This window comes from Calonectris borealis, chromosome 24 (genome assembly GCF_964195595.1).
Source record: "Calonectris borealis chromosome 24, bCalBor7.hap1.2, whole genome shotgun sequence".
In the NCBI taxonomy this organism is placed as follows: domain Eukaryota; kingdom Metazoa; phylum Chordata; class Aves; order Procellariiformes; family Procellariidae; genus Calonectris; species Calonectris borealis.
In genome coordinates this window covers 7,722,723-7,744,539 of record NC_134335.1, presented here as the reverse complement: position 1 = coordinate 7,744,539, position 21,817 = coordinate 7,722,723, and the positions used below count along the sequence as shown (strand labels likewise).

General features: G+C 49.3%; 1 protein-coding gene across 2 annotated transcripts in view; it reads right to left on the bottom strand.

Moving 5' to 3' along the window:
- Positions 1-21,817, bottom strand: part of KIRREL3 (kirre like nephrin family adhesion molecule 3) — a 338,789-nt gene that overhangs the window by 100,372 nt on the left and 216,600 nt on the right. The window contains exon 1 of one of the 2 annotated variants that reach the window (XM_075173086.1): positions 2,575-2,661. The exons of the other annotated variant lie outside the window; for it this stretch is intronic. The gene's annotated coding sequence lies outside the window, so the exon portion shown is untranslated. Of the gene's footprint in view, positions 1-2,574; positions 2,662-21,817 lie in introns of those variants that run through there. 2 annotated transcript variants of the gene reach the window in all.

Here is a 21,817-nt window from a genome sequence, read left to right as displayed (position 1 = left end):
GTTCAACGGAGATCGGGGCACACGGCAGCACAGTACCAGATCGCTCCCTTCTCTCGGATCTGAGCTTCTAAAGAAAACAGTAAAAGCAAGAACAAACGCTGACAAAGCACCCCTAACCCAAATATACCTCTGGGATATCTTGGAGAGATGGCTCGTTGTGCTACAAGCTAGCACATGTACGTAGTGCCACAGTCTAACGCTGGAAGGTCCTAAGCGTAAAGCCATTTCAGGCTGATATCTGGACACCTTCTGAGCACGGCCCTTTGTGCTGGTTATTTGTAGAGCTTCTGAATAGCTCTATCGCTTTGCCAGCGCTTAAAAGTCTTGCTCTTACTCTCGATATAGGAGAGGTCTGAAAAAGAGAAGTGGGGAGAAAGGCAGAACGACCGGATTGCTGTTGTACCCGAGGGGTTTTAAAGATCAGGAGCCTCGCTGTGTGTGAATTATCGCCCTGCAGCCGGCACAGAATTAAAAGCCCACACCCCTCAGCTGAATGTCAGTTCAATAGGCAGAATTGTACCGGGCTGAAGAAAAAGTTTCTCTTTAAAATCCATTTGTTAAACCAGGACAGTCTCCATGTGAACCACCCTAAATCAATTCAGTCCTAATTTACATTAACTCAATTTAATCATTGACTGATGATTAATCCTAAACCAAGGTTAAGTGTGACACAAGTTCTTGCAACTAAACTTGTTTCCAAATGAGTTGTTGGGTGTTGCTTACAGGGCAAAGCTACAAAGCTCAATCATTTGCTAACTCGTGCAGTTAAACCAATGTAAGACCCCATGTGAACGCTTATCTTTCAATTTAATTTAGTGGAGCTTAACTTAAACTTGCTCTTAGCCAGGTAATGATGCACGGGGAAGAACAGAGCCATCCTTTCTGGATTTCTACTGGTTAAAAAGCCCTGCTGAAATTTTTGCAAACCTCTCTGCAGTGTCCAGGCGCAGCACCATATCCCTGGGTATTTCAGAGGTCCTGGCTCTCCCAGCACCCACGTATTTGCAAGGAAATCTGATTTTTCATCACAGGTGCTCCAAAAGATCACGGTGGTAGCTCTCGGTGCGGTGCTGCATGCACAACAGGACAGGTTTATTCCAGAGGGGATTCCAGCTCTTTCTGCTGGGAGAGATTCGCTGGAAGTCACGGTGGCCTCCGATATCAGCAGAAGCCCTTGCTATGCTGAGTTAAGCATGGTTTCAAAGGGAATATTAATCAGCTCTGTATTTTATTTGGACTCATAAAGGACAAGCACCCCTAGGATACTAGGGAAAAGTGGGGATGAGAGAGAAAATTAGGAAAGGAAGCACAGAAAAATGAGCATTTCGCTTTGCTGGGTTTTTTTTGTTTGGTTGGTTTTTAATATCTATTTTCCAACCGCTAACTATGTTTTCATGGCTCACTCCGTAATCTTGACAATTCTCAAAGCAAGCCGGGCAAGCGGGGACAGGGCTGGAACGCAGCAATAACCCAAAAAGATTGTTTTATCGTCGAGAATTATCAGGTTGTCAGCTGGGAGCTGCAAGAGTCGTAATGAGAAAGCAGAAGCACAAAGTGGTGTCCATGCCCTCTGAATACGTCCATTAAGCAGAGGCTTCATTTGGTAATTGCTGTTGGAAACGAAGCCCTTTTTAGGGTTTGGGGTTTTTTTTTTTTCTTTTTTTTTTTTTTTTTTGGTTTCCTGATTTGTTTTAGAGAGCCGCTGATGGCCATGGAAAAATCAGAGCAGAAACATGGCATATGTCTCCTGTCTTTTCCTTCCCTCTGTTTGTTCAGTGTGAAAAATTGTCATTGAAACCATTTTTTTTTTGTCCAAGGCTCCATCTCAGCTACAAACAGCTCAGACTCAGTCACAGGAGAGGAGAGACGGGGGTAAGGACCTTAAGAGCATTACCTGGCCCAGTCCCCGCTCCACGGCAGGATCATCTCTCCCTAAATCACAGATAAAAAACAAGAAAGAAGGAAAAAAAAAAAAACTGCAGGCAGAGCTCAACTGGCTTTCAAATCAGCTTAAAGTCTGATTACTGGGTTTAACTGGGTTTGGAAGATCAGAAGCCCGTCCACGTTACAGCTTTCAGCTGCCTTATGTCTTAATGTCAAAGGAAGAAGTAATTTGCAGAAAAGTTTTAAGAGACATAAGATACTTCACAGAAAATAACTGAAAATGGGGAGACTGGGAGAGCGTGATTTGCAAATGCAGGTTGAGCAATTTCAGCTACAAGAAAATGGGCTGAAACACGTCAATTGGGTACTTTTCCCATGAACGTTTACAACGTTATTACAAAATGGTGCTTTGGTTTCAAAGCAGAGTGGTTTGACTCCAAGACAAAACAAAACAAGCACTTCAATGATCACACAAGATGCTGTCAGTCAACCAGAAGTTTCCCATTCTCTCCCTTTCCACTAAATAGGGTATCAGCCAAATAAAAAAAAAATCCGGTTTTAATTATAACCTGGCTTCCCAAATCCAAATCCTTGCAGAGATTGGAGTTCAGACCACAAGAGCCCATCCAAGAGTCCAGGCAAGGTACCCCCATCAGCCATCAACCGTCTCCCTCTCACGTCCTGCAGCACCTTCCTGCCGCACGACGGGAACCCGGGTTCTGGTTTTGGGCAGCGCTCCTTTTACTCCCACATCCCGTTGTTCCTCTTTTCAAGTGTAAAGACTTGGCATACTCCACAAAAAGAAATAACCCAGCTGACGCTTGGCTTCCTGCAAGCGTCGCTGGGAACCGCTCGACACCGACTCTGCCCCCGCCAAGAGCTATGCGAGCATCTTCTGCTCTTTGTCCAGCAGAGGAGACGCAAATATTAGGACTCTGAATTCAGTGGTGTGGTTTGTTTTTTTTTTTAAAAAAAAAAAGCAAATGGATATGTAAATGAGATGCCAACCATGCCTCCTGGCCACGTTCCAGCGCGATGGCAAGGTCCTATCTGCGCTCTCAAGATGCCCTTCTGCCGAATGCAGGTTGGCAGCCGCGGGTCAACCTGCTATTGTAGATGGGGGCTTTGGTGTCAGAGAAGGCACCAGCGGCTCTTGATCTCAGAGCCTCATCTTCTCCTGGTGGCTGGCTTTGCTTCGCTCCCCGAGCAGCTATTTACTCTGCCAGACGACTGCGTGACCTGTTTTCTGGCCCTGCGATCTCCTGCCTTCCTGGAGGAAGTCTCTCTAAAACAAAAGCGGGGGGGCACTTCTCGCAGCTATTGAAATCCTAAGCGGCAGGAACGAAATGGGAAAATAAAGGACCCGCGGTGAACAGCGAGCAGGCAATAACGTTAACCCTGCTTTCAAAAAATCACAGGCAGGATCCTCATGAAGTCACAAGCATGTCATAAAAGCTTAAGGAAAAAAAAATAGAGGAAAAAAGAGAGAACCGCTTTAGACCTCTTTATATTTCCTTAACGGATTTTGCACCTGTGGCTCCTGTTTTTCAGTGTTTCTCTGTAATGTTGCCTTGTTCTTTCAAACAAAGGCTAAGACTCTGCTATGTTCGTGACTTCCAAGGGAAATCACGCCGCCAGTGCCGTAGCATTCCTTTTCAGAGACGTCCCGACACCCACGCACGGTGAGAAGGACCAAAAATCCCACTTTACAACCAGAAAACGGAGGGAGGCACCTACGCGACGACGTCGCCGAGGTCACGCAGGGCGTCTGCGACACAGCAGGACCTTGAAGCTCCTTCCATCGCCGAAGCCTGAATCGGCGACCGGCTTTCTAAGCTCTCTGAAGACTGAAATCTGTTTGCACAAGTTCTTGTCTGAATTAGTTCAGCTTGCAGCCTCCTGGGTAAAAACCAGCCTGCCTACAGACAACTTGCTGCAAGAAGAGAAGAGGCAACCGGGAACAGCAGATAGTTAAATTTTCATTACCCGAGAGAAGCGAGTATTGTAGTAAGAAGCAAGGGACTTACAGAGGGAACAATGACTCATTAGAAATGGAGACACTGTGGCTCCTTTTATGTAAGTGGAGCTTTGAATTTCCATTGTGTTCCGAAAAGAATTAGTCCTTTTTGTCGAGGAGAGAAGTGGCGAAGGAGAACTATGAAGCTCCCCGTAAAAAAAAAAAAAATCACTGAAAGGCCCAGTGATTAAGAGCGGTGGGACGTTTTCCTCGTCCCTCGATGCGGAGAGCTAATCCTTCCCTCGACTCGGAGCCGGCATGACGCGTGGTAGGAGGATGATCAAGGGGCTGCTCGTGGTAACCCAAGCCTACGCACCGTCCTTAGAAGGGTCCCTCTTCAGACCAAGCAGATCGCGCCGCCAAGTGCCACGATGTAAAGTCACGGCATTGCAGCCCAGCTCAGGGTTGGTTTCTCATTACGTGACGCCTGGAGATGGAGCCATCTCTTGACCGTGGAGAGGACTGGGAAGGGAGGGTCGAGATGGCTGCGTGCCCACACTTTCCCGACAGACGAGGGCTTGTCTCCGCACCACCCCGCGCAGCTTCTGCTATCGATCCCGTGACAAATGGGCTGGTTCTCAGCGCTCGTTCAAATGGGTCCTCTTCTCCGAGCCAAGGACAACGAGCTCCCTGCATAAGGCCCATCGCACTTGAAAACACATACCCCGCATTGATTTTTAGATGACTAGGAAAAGCAAGCAGACAAAAGCCTTACATTATTTACAAAGCTCTCTGGAATTGTCAGTCATGGGGAAGCACAGTGCAAACAGAGGGAGCAGGGAAGAGCCGTGCGGGCGGCGCAGTGGCTCGTTACCTGCCTGCCTGCCTCCCAATTACCTCCCCGGTGAGAAATGCCATCCAGCCCAGCCTCCAGGTCGTGTGCAAGCTCTGGCTAAGCACAGCACCCGTGGAGCAGAAAGGAAAGGGACAGCCAAGCATGGCCGGGGGCACAGCAAGAATTTCCCCAGATAAGGACAAAGGCAAGCTTTTCTTGCACCTTCGGAGGAGTGAAAAACCTGTGGCTCCCCAGAGAGGAGCAGATAAACCGCACCAGCGATGTTATCCGGAGTCAGGAGACGTGGAGCAGCATCCCCAAAGGAGGGTCACTTGTTGGTGATGGCCAGAGCCATGTCTTGCGCTTCCTTTTGGCTTCATGGAAGAAAAAGGAAAGGTAGCTTGAGTTCGTCCTTTGCATAAGCTTTCCATTATTTTATTTTGCTTCCTTGGGTGGGGGGAAAGGGGGAGGAAAAAAAAAAATTCTGTTTGAACAAAAATGTCAGTTTGGCCTTTTTTAGTATGACTGCCTAAGTCCGGCTCACGTGGCTTCTGTACGCTTGATGCTGCTGAATTATTCAATTTGAAAGAAAAAAAGCACAACACCCTTCAGTCAAGGAATGAATCAGCTGTATGGAAAGGCAAGCAGCAGCCTACTTCTCGCTGACCAGCTGTGTGACCTGGCATCGGATGTGTCCCCTCTCCTGGTGCTAAGCAGGGAGCCGAGCTCATACTTTGCTCACCCGCAAACATCGAGGGAGACGAGACCCTTTTTCCCCTTGAAGCACCCCAACAAGCAAAGCCTGGCAGTCCCCACCAACTCCAGCCAGCTGTGCAGCTACGGGGGGAAAGACGTGGGCTACATTTAGGTGAAACCAAAGCCAAAGTGATCCTGGGTGCAGGGAAGAAAAAGCCCCAAGAAAAGCAGAGCCAACAGCCAGAGCCGAGTTTAAGCTTAGTCTCTGCATAACCCTTTGCCTCCCAGCCACGCACCAGCTCCGAGCAAGCCTGAGCTCATCCCGCAGTGATGTCAGATATTTCCCTAACGCTGCTCAGAGAAGAAACATCAGCATCCCACTGTGTCCACTAAGTAGCTTCAAACAGGAGACAGAGAAATTTTGAATAAGATATTAGACCTTTTAGAAATCTTTTTGTCTATTAGTCACACAGGCAAGAGATCTGAACTATCGAGTATTCCGCTCGCTTTGATACCCACATGAAATCCCAGCACTGCTTTCAAAGTCACTGTGAGTAGTTTGATCAGCCATGCAGAAAGGGCTTAAATGTCATCCTCTGCTCTGTTATTAGCTACCAATTGGGAAAGGTGTAAGAGTATACTTACTGTGGGATATTTATTAGCAACCTCCTCCCAGCACCAGCTTCGAGAATTACCTCTTGTGAGATTAAATGCCTGTTCTCGGTAGCTGCACTGATAGAAAACAAAGTAATGTACTGCATCATGGAATCAGAAATAAGCTGTCCCCAAAAAGCAGCATCCGAGTGACCTTACAGACTGGATTGCACCGAGTATTCAGACTCAACGGATGGCTCCTGGCCGTTCCGTTTTAACAACCTCGCATGTACCTGCTGCCCAGATAAAGCCAGGCTCGTGGGAAGAAGCGTTATCTTCCATTAGACAAGCTGACAGAACCAGAAAAAACAAACAAACAAACAAACAGATGAGCTTTGGGGCACACAGGACTTTTCCTGGGTTGGAGGCAGAAGCAGCAAACTGAATTAGGTGGCCAGCACGTGAGGGTTTGCTCCTGCGGCAGAGCAGCAGGCGAGGCTTCGCGACAGAAGGGTGAGCAGGCGGCAGAGCTCGTTGTGTCATTAAAGCTAACGGCAGACAAAAGAGGTGCGTGCGCTTCCCCGCACCCTGGGCGAGGGCCAGAGCCGGGTCCCAAAGCCTGGGCTGCTGCAGTTACCTCGCCATCGGGCTCCGAGCCTCCTGCCAAGGCTGCTTGGGGTACAGGGACGATGCCTGTTCTTGCTAGAAGGGGATGGCGACAGCACCACAAGCTGTTTCAAAGGCAGTGGAAACCCTGGGCAGGGCGCTGAGCGGCATCCCTCGCTCGAGACGGGAGATGCTTTGCTCTCGTGAGCGGAGGGGAAGAGATTTCCTGACATTGATCCACCCGGAGGCCCCAGCTCCCACTGAAAATTGCCAGTGACTCTAAGAAATATTTTGTTATCAGCGCTCCTGAGGAACCTGTCGCGGAATAATAAATTACCATTTGCTCTTCTGTCAAGGCGTAGATGTCCTGGCACGGCTCCACAGCGGCCAGCCTGACGGGCTCGCGAGGGAGCGGAGAGAAGAGGAGGGGATGCTTCGGTAACTCCGGCCAAGCCAGCTTTCTCCGCGGCATCTCCGGATGCTTTTCCGATGCTAACTATTTGTAGCTGACAAACAGCGCTCGCAAAGGGGTCGGCGGGTCCTCAGCTGCAGGAGTTTTCCACAGACACTCACCACACTTGAATCCACAAAGGAGGAAAAGGATCTTTTCCTTCTAAAATAGCAGCTGATGCTCAAACCGGTGGGCAGCAGCCTGCCCCCCACAAAGTCTCCTTAAGGATTTTATCTCTTGCGACCTTCTGAAATCTCTCAGGTGATCCCTCCCCAAGCCCTGGATTAGATTTAATCCAAGTGTGTCCCCTTAGCCCACCCTTTGTTCCCAGATCAGGGCTGGGATCTTTTGAAATATAGTTCTTATAAATCTCAGCTCATCTTTGAGTTAGAGGGCACACAGGACACTCGTCCGTAGGAAAACAAGAAGGATGAATAATCCATTTCACAAACGATTTGGAGATTTCAAAGTCTGGCTCTGCTCCCAGGAAGAGTAGCAACTGTAAGTTGGGCAGTCTACAGGGTGGAAAATTGGACCAAAGACCTCGCCCTGGGTCGTGCCATGTTTCACTTCCATCCTCGTTTTTCAAAACCTGTTATCGCACGCTTTGAGTCACAGAGGGAAATCAGAATGAAGATTCATTTCAGAACAGAAAACGCAGATATTTAATACTAAAACTACTGAAAAATTCTGCTCCTGTCTTCCACCTCCTAGCCAAAATCCCATTGCACAACAAGCTTTTATTTTGTCCCCCTTACCTTCCACTACTTTAAACACGCTTCTGCCAAAGCTTATCAGAAAATAACCCAAACTTTAATCTCTCTATAGACACCCACATCCTTCTCAGAATAAATTTAAGTGTAAGTAATCTCACCACAGGTTGGAGAGACATTATGCTCACTGTACAGATTTGGGAATTCATGTAAAGAGTGGTCAGCCAAGTTTCTCTACAGGACTTTGTTTCCACCTTTGCAGGTTCTTGAATCGCCACCACGCGAGATGCCCTCCAACAGATACCTTCCCTAAATCAGAAACGCCCGGGTAGGGTACCAAACCGCACGTATCGAGGCAGGAAAATGCAAGAACAAGTCTTACTATTGCCCTGAAACGTTGAGAGGTCACTGTCTGCATAAAACATCGACCGTGTTGCTTCTGGGGGGGGCTCCCGGCCAGATTAACTATGTGATGTTACAGATGCACCGAGACCGCGCCGAAGCTGAGGACTTGCTCCAGCTCCCTGCTGTTTAGCTGAGAAGCAGGGTGAGATTGCTTCAGGTTGTGTTGCATGAATTATTGAGTCTGAAGATGAAGTGGAATGAGAATTAGCAGGTTTCTGCTGTAATTATTGTTTGTTTGGATTTTTCCAAGTGGAAATGATTGTAAATATGTGCAGTTTCTTTTTTTTCCCCCCCCCCCTCACATGCAAGATTCATATTTACCGTTAAAACAAATTATTCTGAAGAACAGCCTAAAGTTAAGCATATGCAATACACACAAAAAAAAAGTGGCAGGGAAAAGACAGGAGGAGGTAAGAGGTGCCGAGATGAACAGACAGGGAGCAGATCATCGGTTGAGCAGGAAATGTTTCATGCATGTGCCCATCCTTGTTACCTGAGGAAGGCACTTAAAACCTCTTTTCTATCCATACATTAAGACCTAATAAAAGCTCCCCTCCCCTGAAAGCCATTGCTGCTACAGTATCCAGAGAACCAGGGAAATGCCTGGAAAGTGCATTTATCCATGCTCAGCCACCACGGAGGAGGCCAGTGACCCCCACCAATACCTACAACAACCCCGGGTCCTGCTTTTTGACTGGGATTTACCAAATAAAGCCAAGAGCCATGAAAAACAAGTGGAAACATGAATTCCGTCACTATTTATAGCCCTGCAACTGCTTTATCAGCCCACGTGCACCCTTGGGAGAAGCGGCTGTGCCTTACCGCTGTTAACGGATCCAGCGACTTCTCTGCTTTATTGCTGGAGGAGAAGGGACCACGTCAGGAGGGGACTCAAATGTATTTAAACACAAGACTTTGCTGTTTGTGTTGTTACTAGCTCCTTCTCAATGGTCCCCACTGCAGAGTCAATGGCTTGCTTGTGCAAAACCCCAGTCCAAGAGAAGATTAGCACATTCCAGCCTGCTGAGTTAATTAGCAGGTAATGAGAGATGCCTATCAATAAACCCAGCTGTTTCTGAACCCCCTCCTGGGTTGAGCCTCCATGCCTGCAGGACATAGGAAGCTTTCCATCCGAGCTCCACGTGGCTCACTTAGGAGAGGACGTGCCACCCCAGAGCAGACAAACCACCGGCCCTACAGGGAAGTGAGAGTTCACACAACCAGCACAGCAACAAACCCCCTTTTCATCCAGGTTTTTTTGGGGGGGAGCTAGGAGAGGTGCTTTTCCATCTGGTTTGCTGGTAGAGGATTCCTCCCCCGGGGTTAAGAGCAGGTAGTGTAAAGCTGGGAGTCAAAACGAAAGGAACTTAATTATTGTAATCTTGCACTCTCTTCCAGTGGAAATCTCTCTCCAAGGATTCCCCCCTTTTGAAACCTTATGAGTCCACAGATGGGGATAGAAACCTCCACGGGGGGGGGGGGAGGGGGGGGGGGAATGCCGCTTTTACAGCTTCAACTACAGCAAACCTACAAATGCAGATCCCCTTTCAGGCTAAAATCCTGAGGAATGGGGATAGAAAAAGTCCCAAAACTAGCACATTTAGCCAGTACCACCACTGTTTCTGACTCGAGGAAAGGCTTCATACCTTCAGCGAGGCAGGAACGTAACCTGTTTAAGGCTTTAGAGAGAGACACATAACCATCATCATAATTTTTAAGAAGCAATGTGCAACACAGCGCCTTACGGACTCCTATAAATTACTCGGCACCCGGCTGCCAGCTCAGCCTAAGCTCGATATTGCCTGCAGTAATTATTTGGATCAAATGCAGTTTATCTGCTTCATATTTGTGTTTCTGTGCTCTCTGGTAACTTATAAATGTCATTGCAGTGTTTATTTGTTATAATGAAACTTAATGACGTTTGAAACCAATGGCTGTGGTTGTGGGCTGCAGGTTTGAAGTAATCTCTTCATCTCAGGAGCAGGAGGCCCAAAGATAACATTAAATTACCCTATAGGAAAGGAAGATGTATGCAGACAGATACTCAGGCCTGTGTATTATTCATTGGAGAGATGACTAGCAATGAGCCACAGCGCCTAAGGCTACGGGCTCAAAGCATTGTCACCCAGCGCAGGCAAATGTTCCTGTCCAAGGGGAACTAGTTGTCAAGCCATAAGCCCAAATGCATCTCAATCTGTTTTATTAAACCTTCTAAGGCATGCTGGGGCGGCTCGGTGCAAGATGCCCGTGCGAAACGGCTGGCAGGGAAGAAAGAAGGTGGGGCTGCTGTGAAACGAAGCAGGGCTGGGTAGGAGGGAGAGAAACCGGCTCTGTGAGGCTTCAGAAGGGGATGGGGAGGACAGGGTGGCTTGGCAGCGGTGGTACCCCGTGTCAGCCAGACGCCTGGTGCTGGAGGCCGTTCTTTCTTCCATGCAAGGCCCAGCATAAACTTTTCTTGCCTTTGCTTCAGGCACTGCTTCTTGTCCTCCCTTCTTCTGAATAATTTCCTCCCTTGGTTTCTGTTGCTGTGTGTATTTATAGACTCTGGTCGTGTCTCCCCTTGAGCCTCCTCCAGACTATATAAATTTACCTCCTCCAGTCTCTCCTCTTACAACCTGCTCTCTAATCCCTGGGCCATTCCTGCCACCGCAGTTAGCATTCTCCCCGGCTTTGCTCCACGCTCCCCGGGCTGCAGGGACCAGCACCACACACAACGCTCCGGTGCCAGTCACGTCACAGCCTGCACGGAGCTCCGCAATTACTGCTGCCTTATTACCTCGGGATCTGCTGAAGCAAAACGCCCGTGGCACCAGCCAGGAACATCTTTCCCTAAGCTCCCTCCTCGCAGTACCCAGGACAGCCAGCACCAAAGGCAGCTTTAACCCCTGCAGCACAACCCAGCTTCAGGTCAGATAGGTCTGGAAATGCCCTGTGCTGCTGCCATCTGTCCTCAGCAGCACAGCTCCTTCCTTTTGGCTGAACCTGAGCAAAGCAGAGATGTTCCTCCTGCATTGCCACGAACCCCTCTGCCTCCCAAGGCTGTTGTCCCAACCCACACCAAATCCCTAAGCAACCCTGGCAACGCCAACGTCTAGAGTTTCAGTCATTTCACCTGACTTTAGGAAAAGATTGTTTCCACCAAAACACTCTGAGGAACAGCAGATGGAGTGCATCTGTCACTTGGCCATCTCTGTACCCTACCACCAACAAAGGTCCCAGCCCTGCCACAAGAGGCTCTCCAGGACAGTCACCCTGGGGACACGCAGCACCAGGAGGTAATTCTTAGAGAGGTCAAACACTACAAGCAAACATCTGTCAATGCATTATTCACCGACCAACAGGAAAGGAAAAAAAGCCGGGGTAACTTATTTGATTAACCTCATCTGACCATCTGCATTAAAACCAGAAGCTGTTATTGGCAGACGTGTTACCTGATGACAACCGACAAGAGAAATTAATCTTCATTACTTGCAATCCTTATGCAACCAGCCCTAGAGAACCTCCTGCAAGGATCTCGCCACGAGAGCTCATCCGAGACCCCATCTCCGAGCGGACAGGACTTCTGTGCGGCAGCCTGCGTTTCCATCTGGGAGCACCGTGGATTAATGCACCTGCACACCACTTCTCGCAGCACCCAGAGCCTCGGCAGAAGTCTCCCGTCCGCAAACCGACTGGATCTAACCTTGCTTAAAACCTCCGTGACATCGATTAATGAGGAGGAGGGGACTGTGCAGGGCCACCTGCAACGACCTTGCCTGCAAACCCTTGAAAAGGGAGTTAATTCTGGAATAATGCCACGGCTCGGCAAGGAGGGGTTGCGGGCCCCGCCGTCTCCCGAGCAGCTATCGAAACAAACAAGTTGACAAATGAGGCTGCCTCTTAATGAAGCTGAAGCCAAAGTCAATACTCGGCCCTTCTATCAGGGCACAGATCAAAGATGGTCTCAAGGGCAAACGACCTTGGCGGGGGTGGGACAGCTGTCACTCAGGGGAGGGAAGGGAAGGGATGGCACGAAAATGAAAAGGAGCAGCCTTGGAAGCAGAGGGAGACAAGGGCAACTTGCAGAAGAAGAAAGGAAAAAGACTTAAAATAGGAGACATGCAGAAGGCTGGGGGGAAGCCTTTCTTCCAGGCCTGACGTGCTCTTTCAGCAATTAAATCTGGTTATTAAGATCCTGGCAATCTCTCCGTCCTCTGCTATCACTGCTGCACATCTAGAGCAACACCCTTCTGACAAAACCGTATTTCAGGTATTTTCTCTGCAAGAGGCTTTCCTTCTCCTCCCCACCCCAGCTAAGGAAAGATCGAAATGGGGAAGGATCAAGGTTCCCCCATCTATTTTCAAGTACTCGGGGGCCTTTAAATTTCACCTTCAAGTTAGGTACACTTGGGGTGATTTTCTGCTGCAGCAAAGACAGGGAGGAAGGGAGAGAAAGGAGGAAAACACCTCCTAGGGTAGGAAGAGCAAAATGGATAGAGAAATATCTTCCACAAAATCAAATCGGCTCCCCCATTATCAACAGGCATTTGTAGACAGAGCCACTCGTTCGTGCGAGGGACAGTTCTCACCAGACAGCTTAGTCCTAATTAATTAACGTCCATTAATGTCCACTGCACCCTCTGAGCCACCACTTTAGAACTGCCCCTCCCCAAACAGGGCAGCCTTGCAGCAGGGAATGGCAGAGACAGGAGCTCTGCCACAAGGACCGCCTGGGACAGCCCACGACCGATGCCAGCCTCGCCACCGGCTGGCTGTGGGCAACCCCCCTTGCTGCTATTCCGTACCCCTGCCTGAGCTGGGCTTTAGGATGCAGGTTCCTGGGGTAGGGATTGCTTCCCTCCCCATTTGTCCAGCACCTAGCACGACGTGGGTTTCACCCTCAGCTGAAGACTTCTGCCGCCGCATGAGCCAACGCCCTCGTACCTCCCTGCCGCGCCATCGCCAGGAACCTCCACCGGCAGCTCGGCTCCCCCTGCTTCTCTTTGAAAGCTCCTCGATCGAATGCTGGTCTAAGCTGATGGCAACAAAGACCTGGCATACTTATCTCCAGGTCAACCTAAATATTTCATTTAGCTTCTAAAGAAGTCAATTCCTTTCTCTCTTTCTTCCTTCCTTTATTTTAAATCTCGAAATGCATACCGTCTCTCATGAATATTGATGAGGATCATTAGTCACTGAACATTTCACTTCCCTTCTCTTTCCTCCATCTATATAAAACCTTCATCTTTGTTAAAGGGAAAAAAACCATCTCGAGTTACATCTCTGGATGTATTTTAAGATTAGCCCCGTTAATACATTTATAGATTGAGTAAATACCTATGGGAGTAAATACGGGGCATAAAAGGACAGGTATATACAGGCCCCGAGATTGCTGCTGCACTGGAGGTAATTGTTAAGGTTTGTGGTTTAAGTTCATTGCTTTGTAAAGGATCACAGTAGCAGCCCTGGGTGCTAAATAAGCGTCGTGTTGGCCGCCTGGCCAAGGGGAATTTCACTCGCACTCCCCCTCAGACGTGCTCCCTACCTATCCTTCAGGTTTTTGACCATGCCTGTTCCTTCTGTCTTCATCAACCTCAACCTGAAGGTTGCTAACGGACTTCAGTTTTATTTAGTGAATACAGATGGCAGGGTTTGGCCAGATAGAGCAAATAGCTTGGGAAGAAAAAGAACAGGACTTGCAGCATTCAACTTGATACTTTACAACAATATTTCACTATTTCCTTACAATAAGAATGGATTTTTAGAAGGGTTTAAAAAAACAAAGCCTGCCCAAACAAAGCAAGATGCTTTGCTGGGTGTTTTGCAGTACCTTTCAGTCAAATCCAACAAAGTCCCACTTCATGGAGAAATGGGAACAGGTTCATTGTGTTGGCCTGAAACACACAATTTCTTCCGATTTGTCACTATAGCTGTGAAATACAGTTGTCTTGCGCCGCTCCCGTAAGAAAGGAGCCTCATCTTACAGGTTGGGACTGCAGAGCAGAGATGACGTTATGCGACCTAACGACACACTGGGAATCCAGTGGGGAACAGAGCTTCAAAACTATTTATTTAAGCCTTTTCATAGCATACCAAAGCCACAGGCTTTGTAACACCAGAAGGGTTTCATCTTCACAAGAGTCTTGCTCAGCTCCCACCCCACAGCCTGGCTTTAGTTGGAAGTACCCTAGCCAGGGCAAGTTTCTGCTCACAACTGCACAGTAGATTTACTTCTGCTGGCTTGAGAGCCATTTTAATGGCAAGCCTGGCTGTTCGTCAATACGGGTATGGCTCAGAGTGCTTCTTACAAGGCTGCAGCGGTTTTAATTGATATTCTAAGCGACGATAACTTGGTACTGCTTCACTGCTCCAGTCCGTGAAGCTCCAACCCCTGCTATGCCTGCAGAAAGCACACGTGTGTGTCTACCTCCAGGAGAGGGAGGTTAGCGATCCGGACCAGGCAGCAACGAACCATGTGTTTCCTTGCAGCAGTGGGTAGGCCTGCAGTGCTTCGTAGAAAGCAGCACTGCATTGCAGTGCCTGCGCCCCAGGAAGACTCCCAAAAATGGCAGAAGAGATGCTCTTTCTCCAGCCTTGGGTGGGGACATACCGTCACCCCCCTGCCCCCTTCCTGAATCAAAGTCTGGATCATTTTCTTGGAAGCAATGGCTTGCAGATACTTTGAGAAGCTGGAGGCTTCCACACAATCGTGCTATCGTGTCCATGCCGGGAGGATCCATGGCATCGTCAGAACCTGACTTGATGGCACAGCCAGACCCGCACGTCCAGGTTGTGGTCTGGTGGACACCATGTCAACAGTGTGACCTGTATTGCTAATGAAATACTGCCTGCCAGTAACCTCTCTGGCAGGGTCCCCGCGGACACCGAGGGAGGAAAGTTAAATAACAGAGCCCCGGGCTGCAGCAATAGCTCTGCAGAGGGGAAAATTATCAACAGATACACACGCTCAGAGGTAAACTCTGAGGGTAGCCTGGAGGCAGCACAAAGATGAGAAAGCCAGAGTCACCATCTTCAGAGAGAAGCCTTGCATCTCCTTTAATTCATGCTCCCCCTGCCTCCTGATAGGCTTTAAAAATAAGGCACCCCAAATCCCACAGAGACAGTGACAGCCAGCCAGGGTAAGGCGAAGTACATAACCTTCTCTCTGCCCTTTTTCAGGTGCATTTTACAGGACGAGTTTTTCCCAACAGCTTGCTGCGTTCCTTAGGTGCACATCTCATTCCAAATGCCATTAAGAACCTAAAGGGGAGTGCAAGGGCAATGGAATTCAAGTAGCCAGGATATTCTAAATCCCACCTAGATATCGATCCATCCTTATTAACGCCCAAGATTCCTGAAGTGTCATTAGCAGGCCCTCGAGCCCCTGCAAAGGCACGGTACACAGATTCCCTGTGGTCCCAGGTTCTCCCATACACACCTGCCGGCTGAACAGCAAGAGAAGCATCTTCTGAATTATCTCATGCCAGTACTCGGGGAGCAAGGAAGTATTGTATGCATTTATTTAAGACCACGCAGCAATAGCTTTGCACAGGGGACCGCTACTCAAATCAATAGATAAAATTATACCCTTAGACCATTAACTGCTACAACAACACGGTTACCATAAAACTCGCAGCTTTGTATCAGATTTATAACCTGTGGAGTTGCTCAGCTGCACTGCAACTGCGGTAGACGACTGGAGCATCACGGATGAAACTCCGCTCCCCCTCTCCAAAGCGGGGGAGAGCAGCAGTAAGACGGGGAGGTGTTTCCTATCCTGCCCGAACGGAGCGGTGCAGAGCACACGGGATCCTTACCTCGGCAGCATCCTTGTAAATGTGCATGATGGATTTCACCAGCAAGGACTTGGTTCACAGCAGCGTACACCTCTCCAGTGAGGTCCTGCATTTTACCCAGTTTTCCAGCTGACCCAACCCAGGCAAAGTCTCCCCTTGACACTAGACAAAAAGACAGCTTGTTTGCTGGATTTTCCTCAGATTTCACTTACATCCCTGCCTTGTTTAGCTAACAGACACACCAAGCATCACAGAAATATCAATGAGACCTCTGCTGATAACAATGCATCTCTAACAACTTCTCCGGAGCTTGCTCCATCCACTCGCCTCTTCCTTCTCAAATGCCTTTGTCAGATAAAGAAAAAAAAAAAGGCTCAATGCAGCTTATACGGGAGATGCCTTCCCTAATCAATTGTGATTGTGTCTTTGCGGGGAGACACGAGTGGCAACGCTTGGGGTAAGGCAAGCTTCCCTATCACAGAAGCTGCCAAGCCCCGGAGGAGACAGCACCTTTACTGGCGATGACAGCAGAGTTAGCAATGCAAATTTTGCACTGCATCCCTGGAGATCAGCTACTAATGGACCTACGACTACAGTGGATCCCAGCAGATTTTGTGCCAGGGATCCTGGCAAAGCTTTGCAGGGAATCCCGTTCTTAGGCTGCAGACTGATGCCAATGGGTCCTGCTGGTTGCCCAAGCCTCAGAGGGCAAAGTGTAAGAAGATGCTGGGATGCTCAAGAAGATGCTTAAGTTGTTTAGGGGCTGTTAAGCTTTGGCACACAGTGGAGCAGGCTGAGCAGAGCCTACGCTGCTTGAGCCAAAGCAATTAACACGTTACAGCTCTGGTTCCAAAGGACAGACCCTTTCCACCGCTGGGCCAGAGAACTGAGTGAAGTTTGAGCTTCTCCAGCACACAGGCTGCCCACAGCAGCACAGAGGTTCTCGGCGTCTGGTAGAGGAGAAAGGTCACTTTTTACAGGGATAAGAACGGCTGGCTCCCATTTATCCTTGGGGCTGAGGAAGATTCATGCTCAGCCTGTGCTGCTGCTGATGTAAAAGTCACTTGCAAGATCCAGATTAAGTGTCCCCATAAATCCAAGCAATTCCAAGGCAGCAACTGCCTTGCTGGGCTGCTAATGGGTGGCATGAATACGTCCCTGCGTCTCAGTGCCACGCTTTAATAGGACGTTTTCCTGGCAGGAATCGTTCACTGAACCCGCTTTGAACCACAGCAGGCAGCAGAAGGGGTGTTCAAGCAGAGAGACATTTGGAGCAGAGGCACAGCCAGCTTCTCTGAACAAGCCATCTTTCCCCAAAACAGCAGGGACTCCATCCCAGAGTCCCAGCTGGTTTCTCTCCAGGCAGTAAGACGGGGCCTGACAGAGAGAGGAGCCTTGAATCAGACTGTTGTAGAAAGGATGCTCAGCCTTCGGGAGAGAAAGGCAGAGTCCCTCTGTTCTCCGCTGAAGAAGCGGGAGGGCACGGTGGGATGGCTGGAGCCGGGTGGGACTGAACTGGGCACAGATCTGTCTACAGCCCAAAGAAGAGCAATGCATCCAGCACCTGTGCCTACCAGGATAGCCAGGGCTTCAATAGTTAGGACATCTTTTGAAGCCTAAGCCCAGTTTTGGGTTTAAATCCATCATCTTCTTTCCTCCTCTGCTCCCTGTCCTTCTTGGTATTGGATTTTACCTGTCTCAGCATTGCTGCCGCAGCACCCCGGCACCCCGCTAACCTAAATGTTCCCTCCTGCAGCAGAGAGCTGCTGCAAAAGTACCCGCAGCCTTCGTTCTTGCAAGAGCTGCAGATTCCCTTTGAGAAGCTATTAAGAAGCAGTCGAATAGAGCAACCTTTCATTGACAAGTCACTCGGCCCTTTAAACGATCTCCAAATAGTGTTTTCTTTTTATTGCTTTCTGCAGTTTAACAGCCTTGATTTCAAGTTACTTTGGCTTATGATAAACTCCAGATCTATAACGCTTCTATTCTCTCCCTCTTTGGTCTCTCTCATCCACTTCTTCTTTATGTTTTTATTAAAAAAAGATCCAGGAAAACAGATAGCAGATTAAAAGGGAAACAAATTGAAATGGGTCAAATGTATCTTGCTTAGATGACAGCCACCCCATTAGATACTTTTAAACAGGACAAATAATCTGTTCAGAAGCACAAGTGGGCTTTTACATTTATTCTAAATTACAAACCAAATGATTGCCGCCTCAAATGGAAGCACTGGCTAATTGCACTAATATCTCACTAATTCCAGCACTAAGGAATGGGTGAAAAACTAACGATTTTCACCATTTTACCAATTATTCAATTTAGACCGAGGTACATTATGCAAACCCTGGGTTGAGCTCCCTCTCCATTTGGTGATCTATGACAAGGACTGGAATTCCAATTATTAATAATGGAGGAGCTATAATTATTCTAAGGATGGGTACGAGATAATTATAAGCCATAAAAACAGCTTTCATATGCATACACAATTCTCTCCTCATGTCTCTCAGAACCAAAACCTATCTGCAGACTAGAGATAGGCTGAAGTTGAAGACAAAAAAAACCCAACCCCATCCAGAGCTACGCTGCTCGCAGTTCACGAGCGCAAAGCCACAGCTGATAACACGAGTCAGAAGCGGGCAGCTGCCCAGTTCTGCCAAGCAGGCAGGGGCTGATCCCACCATCCCTACTAGGTGCAGCCTGTGAGGGCTGGATGGATGCACGAGCCAGGAGAGCAGGCTGGTGGCCCTCCTTCAATTCAGGCCACCTTCGTCATTGCCCCTCTGGGCCAAGCCTGACCTGTGTCCCACCTTTGAGGTGTGTGGATGAAATGCCTACGTTTGAGGTACGTGGATGGTCCCCTTTTGGGACCTCCATCTTCCCCCAACAAGAGACATCAGAGCTTTGCATTAGTCCCAGCACCTTTAAATTAGATCCCAAACCTTCTGCACAAGGTGAGATTTGCAGCTCTGACTGCAAAAGTTTTAAGTTCTCACCGTCTATACTCCCAAAACCCAAGGTTTGTCAACAGCCCCACAACATCCACGTGGCCTTTAGAGAAAAATCTCTTGCCTTGGATTCAGACAGCCCTTATCCGAGCAGATTTCTACAGTCATTACCCAGCAAATATGATTTGCTAAGCAACACCCTCTCCCAATTAAACACAGAGCAGCACTCGTTGCTACGTGGAGCTGCAGCCCTGCGGTAATGGCTGCTGGTATTGCAGTGCTTTATATAGTGAATGGAGACACCTCGAATGCAGAAAGCTACGGAGACCGCGTTCTGCTTCCAGCCACGACGCAAAGGGAGGGCGGCTGCTGCCAGAGGCAACTGCGGCACAAGCCCCTCTCCTGGCACACCAGTCCGTGTTTGCATCTACAGCGGCCGATAGTGAGGAGACTGCCTGCAGATTAAAGTACAGATTTTAGCCCCGTGCCTGTCCCTAACCGGTGGCGTGGATGCGAGCAAAGCAGAAAGCAGGGCTATAAGCCAAGCAGGGAGCTGAAGAGGGGGAGTTTGTCCTTCCTTGAGCACAGATCATTAACCATTAGCTGCTCCAGGAGGAGGATGCTGCACCGAGCCCTTCTTCTGTCCCTTTTCCCAGCCACGCCTGCTTTCACCACCCAACCTTGGACACGAGGATGAAGCCCACCCTTCCCCTCCACGCAACGACAAAGCCGAGCACTGGGTCCATCCCGCGGAGATGCCACCTGCCCGCGAGGACACGAGAGCCAGCGAAGCGCCTGGAAAGGGAGGTGAGAGGAGGGAAGGGAGCTGCCCTGCCTCGCTACCCTGCGCGCGGGGAGATGGTTGTAGGCACCTTCCAGCAGCCGACGGCTGGCGGGAACAGGTGGTGAAGGAGAAGGTTGACACCTCTCAGCGCTTAATCGTTCCCGTTAGTAGCTTTATGAATGGCAGCCAAAAAGTGCCATAATTGCTGCAGTGACGCTTGCTAATGACTCGAGTTAGATCTGGCAAGAAGTCAAAGGCAGGAGAGAAGAAGAAAAATAGCAGGAGCAGGATCGACATCTGAATACCTGCCTTTGACCGCCGCAGAGGAGAGCGGAGCAAGCCCAACTTGGGACCTGCGGCTATGGACAGGCAGGGACCAAGGACGATAGGTGAGCAGGGAGAGATTTTACAGCACAGCCCTTGCCTTCCCTTGGGAAGGGAAGAGAGCTGAATGTGAAGGGGAAGAGGGAATAGAAAAACAAGCCCCAATTTCCAGGTTAGTTCAAGATCCTTGTTCTCGGTGACCACCTAGATCCTTGTTCTAAGGTGACCACCTAAAGATACCACCTGTCTACTCCAGAATCACCTTGAGCCAGGGCGGCAGGAGCCCTGGGGAAAGCAGGGTAACTCGGCTCGCCGCCAGCCTCGGCATCACCTCCGCCGCACGGCACGTGCCTTGGGACATCCAGTCCGCAAACCGTGGCTCTCGCCGAACTGCCGCCGTGGCCAGGGGAGACTTGTTCCCGAAAAGGAATCCAGCCCCTCGTGAGCAAACAGCACGCTCCTCCTGATTATGTATCCGTTTCTGAATGTTAACAAACAGTCGGCAGCATCTGATTGAGTGGGTTATTAGCGGAATGAAGACAGATGGTGGAGGATTAACTCTAAAGCGTCTTTATTGCAAGGCCGTCATTACAGACGGCTCTACCTCTCTCTCCCTCTGTCTACAACTGTCACCAGCTTAATTTCACCCTACAACTCACAGCCGCACACCAGACAGCGATCCCAGCACGCAGACGAGGCAATCGTCAATCACAGCGAAGGAGTAAGCATATAGCAGCCATGCTGGAGCAGCACCTTCCCCCCGCCCCAAATCGTGCCCAAATCCAGCACCTTTCCTGGTGTGGGCTTCACCGTGGCAATAAAGGAAGAGGCAGTCGCAGCCGATGCAGCACAGCGATGCCAGCTGCAGGGAGAGCGCCCAAATCATTTTTGTCTTAATAAGGCTGCTCCGTTGGCCTTACAGCTGGGAGAGACACCAACACCTCACCCAGACCTGTTTTATCACGACACAGGCTGATATGTGTCGATAGGAGGAACTGATATGTGTTAACTAACACTAACAGTGGCAAGTTCTCGGACACTTATTTTGGCTTCTCGCCCTGGAGAACAGCACAGCCAGAAGAGCCCGCATCTGCAATCAGTCGTGTTAATGGACATCCATTACTTGCCAGCTGGTAAACAAACAACATAATGCTACCAAAGACCCTCGCTGGGCATGGCCACAGAGCATCTGTAAGCCACAACATTTATTTTACCCTGCTGGGAGAGGTTGCCACACTGGTCTGCAAGGGCCCAGCTTGGATCTTCTCCGAGGGGATAGCCAAGAGAAGCACTTTCACACCAACAAGCCATTCCTCCACCTGACAAGGCCGCCATCTAACTCCTCCTGTGCTTCTCTACCTACGAGCGCATTTTGTAGATGTCTCCCGTAAGTGACAGCAAGGTTCTAACGATCCCTGTAATTACCCATTTCCACTATGATGGAGACCCCACACCTCATAATTATCCGATTGCCCCACTGCCTACCTCTGTTTTCAGTTCCTTCAGCTACCCTGTAATTATTAATAGGGCTATTCATTAGCACCATCATGCAATAAAAAGAGGAAAAGCTCTCACTTGGCAAAAATACAAAAGGGAACCTGACTCTCTCCTTATCCCTGCAAGGTAACTGGCCCAAAGAGTCTGGCTCAGGTACTTTGGGCAGGAAATACCTTTGCTGTACCTCTGTAGATGACCAGACATCTGAACCCCCCCTCGGCTCCCATCAGAGCTCAGCCCACGCCATACAGCGTGGATCTGCATTGAAATCCACCAAAAACCTGGGAGGTTTGAGGCATGCAATTGTCATCCAGAACCACCTCAAGTGAAAACACAAGTCCTAGGCGGTCT